Below are 5,156 nucleotides of genomic sequence, written 5' to 3'. Positions count from 1 at the left end.
GTGATCATCCTACGGCCCGCCACCTAGGCTCAAAGGGATCATAAGATTATTCATGCTAGAAACTTCCGTGTGCAACCACAAGCTATTATGGGCTCTAGCATAGTTGAGTAAGTTGCGTGAAGGTCTTGAAGAGGTAGACTAGCAGATGTAGTGGGTTGTAGGAGGTATAGTCTACCCAGAGTAGAGAGTTAATGCTTCAGAAAGACTGTGTCTTGAATCTCTGACCATGGATGTATTCGATTCTTGTGGGGAAAAGTGCGCAAACCTCTGCAGAGTGTATAAACTAATCATGGTTAGCCGTGTCCCCGGTTATGGACATCTTGAGTATCTGGTTCTTGGATTATCATGATTGATCTCATCACTCTTAATATAATTTGATGGGGTTTAATGATGATGATTAATTGGGATTGAGTTGGAGGAACCTTCTGAATGATTAACAACTACCATGATAGTTAAATAAATTTATTCCGTTGTTGTAGGAAAAAATGGCTTTTTGCAAAAACTTATTAACCATACAGCCTCCACCAGCCAAATATGCATGTAGCGATAGCAATTATTTTGTTCATTATTCCTCTTGTGTTTCTTTGCCAGCATATTCCATGTGATGACCTGTTTCGGGCTGCAACGTTCATGTTGCAGACTTTTCAGACGACGAGTAAGGAGCCATAGGTCGTTGTCTTTCACTCAGTGATGCCGTTGGAGTTGATGGACTCACTTTATCTTCCAAGCCTTCCGCTGTTATCTATTTAGATGGCCTTAAGCCGTATTTATTGTTTTATATTCTCTTTTGAGACATTCGATGTAATAAGTGTGTGATTGCTACTCTGTTATAAATCCTCAAGTGGTGTGTGTGTCAGCATTACTGATCCAGGGATGACACTAATGCATAGAGATCAGACTGTTTGAGGTCTGGTTGCTACAAGATGGTATCAGAGCACACGCTAACTGTACGACACGACCACTAAGCTAAAACCCTAGACGACCACTCTCTTCTCATTTCTGACTCCTCTCCCTTTTCTACTCTTTAGGATGGCGGACACGAGGAACAAGTTTGCACAATCGGATGAGGACACACCCTTTGGACGACCCTTGAAGGAAGTCACTAAGCACCTGAACATTGGAATACCAAGATTCACCGAGACCTACAACGCCACTTTACCAGAAGAGGAGCGCTGGATGATCCAAGTTCAAGTTCCAGGAAGGACGTTCATGCCAGTCACTGAGCCCATAGAGTTTTCCTTTGATGCACCCACTTGGAGCCTGGGCAAGAGCATGGCATCCCACATCACCATGGGACACATTGGAGAAGTTTACCACAAGGATCTCACGGATACTATCTACCAGATTTGTGGGGGCCGAGATGATCAATGGGAGATGATCAGCACCAGGAAGGATAGATCTATTGCAGCCTTCATCCAGGAGTTAAACCAGCACATTCGTCGCCAGGAGAACAAGATGTGCGCATGCATGATAGATCTGAAGAAGGCAATGACCAGGATCACCGAGCTTGAAGGGGAACTTAAGGCTACACGCGATGATTACGAGGAGGAAATAACTGTGCTAGTGGAGAAGAATGATGATCTGAAAAGGAAGCTAGGAGTATTCATGGGAGACCCTGCACCAGGAGGCGAAGATGACAATTCCACTTGCCCAGAGAACTACATCATCACCGACGACACCGACTCAGACCCTAACTATAGCGATGATGATTTTGTTGATGAAGCTGGAGCAGATATTATGGAGTCTTCCACCGATCAATATTTCTAGTCGACCACCATATCAGTAGTAGAATTCCACCATGTAAATAGTATAGTACGAGCACTTTTGTAATGATAGTTAGACCGATTGTACGCCCTTGTTTGAATAGATTGAAGTGATATGATTGTGTTTGTCTCATGTGCATATGGGTAGTGTTTTCCCCCTAGACCCCATTCTACTCTATTTTCTCATCTTTTATAAAAGCATCAGATGCCTCCGAGACGCGACAATGGATTTGCTTTCCCACCGGAGCTCACCTAGTTGATCCAGCAGCAGAATGCATTGATGCAGATACTAGTCCAGAATCAGAATTAGGGGAACAACAACAATAACAACAACCCGCCACCACCACCTGTTGATCACTTAGCCCGTTTTCTAAGGCTGAATCCGCCGGTGTTCTCCAGTAGCACCGAGCCAATAGTTGTAGATGATTGGCTTCGCAAGATTGGAAGGGAGTTGACCACTGCAGGATGCACCGATGCGGAAAGAGTGTGTTTTGCCTCACATCAGCTTGATGGACCCGCAGCAGCATGGTGGGAGAATTACACTGTCACATATCCCATCGACACGGTTACATGGGACCAGTTTCAGCAAGCCTTTCGCACTGCCCATGTATCAGCAGGATCTATGGCCATGAAGAAGCGCGAGTTTTGCAACTTACGCCAAGGAGGACGCACCGTTGGCCAGTATGTGGATGACTTTAGTAACCTAGCACGTTATGCCTAGATGACGTTACTACGGATGCAGCTAAACAGGAGAAGTTTCTGGAAGGACTGAATGATGAGCTGAGCATGCAGTTTATGGTAGCAACTTTTAATAACAACCAACAGTTGGTAGATAGAGCTCTCATGATTGAAGGGAAGCAGCAGCAAATTGACAACCGTAAGAGGAAGTATGGACATAGGAAGTATAATTCTAGAGCTCAGCAGAGACCCCGTTTTACCCCAAACTCGGGGGACCCCTTCAACATAACCATGGAGGTCACAACCACAATGGAGGGATTTCACACAACCATAGTGGCCCTAGGAATGGAAATGGTAATGGAGGAACAAACGGCCAAAACTGTACCAACCCAGCAACGCCCGCCAAGAAGGATCTAAGTCACGTTACTTGTTTCAAGTGCGGGAAGAATGGACATTATGCCACAGAATGTTCTGAAGCAAACAATGGAAATGGCAATGGAAGCTCTGGGAAGAAGCCCAACCCTTTCAACAGGGGACAACTGAACCATGTTAGCATGGAGGAGATTGAAGCGCAAACCGATGTAGTAATAGGTAAGTTTATGATTAAGTCATTTACTGCAATCGTTCTTTTTGATACTGGTGCGTCACATTCATACATATCAAGGGGATTTGTGGATAGTTTAAACTGCCAACCCAAACCCTTAGGACACCCATGTTAGTAACCTCGCTAGGAGCGGAGTATATGGCTAGTCTTTGGTGTGATCGGTTACCATTAAGGATTGGTAACTACCTGTTTCCCTCAGACCTAATAGTATTGGAGTCACAAGTACTGGATGTGATATTAGGCATGGATTGGTTATCGAAGTATGGCGGGAACATTGACTGCGCCAGTAAGTCGATTTCTCTTACCACCCCAGAAGGAAGAAGGATCAAGTATGTATCTAGGCATGTGCCGAATAGGACTCAAGTGAATTCCTTATCAGGGGTTGTACAGGAGGAAGTACCAGTGGTGACGGATTTCCCGGATGTATTTCCAGAAGAGTTGTCAAGCATGCCACCGGATAGGGACATTAAGTTTTTGATTGAGCTTTTGCCAGGCACAGGGCCAATATCTAAGAGACCGTACCGGATGCCCGCAAAGGATTTAGAGGAAATTAAGAAGAAGATCAACGAGTTACTGGATAAAGGTTATATTCGCCCAAGCTCGTCACCTTGGGGATCACCATTACTTCTAGTGCAGAAGAAGGATGGATCGTTGAGGATGGTTGTTGATTATCGAGGATTGAATGAGGTGACGATCAAGAACAAGTAACCACTACCGATGATCAATGATTTGTTTGACCAGCTGCAAGGAGCTAAGGTGTTTTCCAAGACCGATCCGCAATCAGGGTACCACCAGCTGAAGATTAGAGAGCAGGATATACCTAAGACAGCTTTTACCACAAGGTACAGGCTATATGAGTATACCTTTATGTCATTTGGTCTGACTAACGCACCTGCCTATTTTATGAACATGATGAACAAGGTGTTTATGGAGTTTTTGGATAAGTTCGTCGTGGTGTTCATTAATGATATTTTGGTCTACTCGAAGAATGAAGAGGAGCATAAGGAGCATTTGCGTTTGGTACTTGGAAAGCTCAGAGAACATTAGCTATACTCCAAGTTCAGAAAGTGTGAGTTTTTGTTGAAGGAAGTTGGGTTCCTCGGACATGTTATATCCGGAGAAGGAATAGCCGCAGATCCTACCAAGGTCATCACCATGACAAATTGGGAAGCACCCACATCAGTTGGAGAGATCCAGAGTTTTCTTGGATTCGCAGGATACTACCGGAGGTTCATTGAGAATTTCTCAAAGATTGCAAAGCCCATGACGGAGTTGTTGAAGAAGGACACCAAGTTCAAATAGACTGAGGAATGTGAGGCCAGTTTTCAGGAGTTGAAGAAACGCTTGGTTACATCTCCAATGTTGATTCTTCCAAATCAGCGCAAGGATTACCAGATGTATTGCGACGCTTCTCGTCGAGGACTTGGAGCAGTGCTTATGCAGGAAGGAAGAGTTGTATCTGATGCCTCACGACAGCTTAAACCCCATGAGTGGAATTATGCTACCCATGATTTGGAGTTAGCAGCCGTGGTGCATGCGTTGAAGACATGGAGACATTTTCTCATCGGAAACCATTGTGAGGTGTACACAGATCACAAGAGTTTGAAGTATATCTCCATGTAGAAGGAGTTGAATCTCAGGTAAAGGAGATGGTTGGAGCTCATCAAGGATTATGATATGAAGTTACATTATCATCCCGGAAAGGCTAACGTAGTAGCCGATGTGTTGAGCCGCAAGAGTCATGTCAATACACTCATGACCGGAGAGTTACCCAAGGAGTTAGCAGAGGATCTTCGTGAGCTATGTTTGGAAATAGTTTCGAGAGGTTATGTAACAACATTGGAGATTCAGTCTACCTTGATGGATAAGATAAGGGAAGCTCAGAAGACGGACAAGGAGATTGCCGAGATAAAAGAGAGGATGAAGCCACCTAGGAACGAGAGGAAGACCTACGGAAGGATCACCCTCACCTATTTTCTAGCCAACCCGAATCTCGAGGGCGAGATTCATCTTAAGGGGGGTAGGTTTGTAACATCCCAAATTTCCAATTTGGAAGGTTATGCATTAGATCATCATTGCATACCATATTTCTTTGCATTTTGGCTTGATCC

This window comes from Triticum urartu, chromosome 6, assembly GCF_003073215.2.
Source record: "Triticum urartu cultivar G1812 chromosome 6, Tu2.1, whole genome shotgun sequence".
Taxonomy (NCBI): domain Eukaryota; kingdom Viridiplantae; phylum Streptophyta; class Magnoliopsida; order Poales; family Poaceae; genus Triticum; species Triticum urartu.
This window is presented reverse-complemented; position numbering follows the sequence as displayed.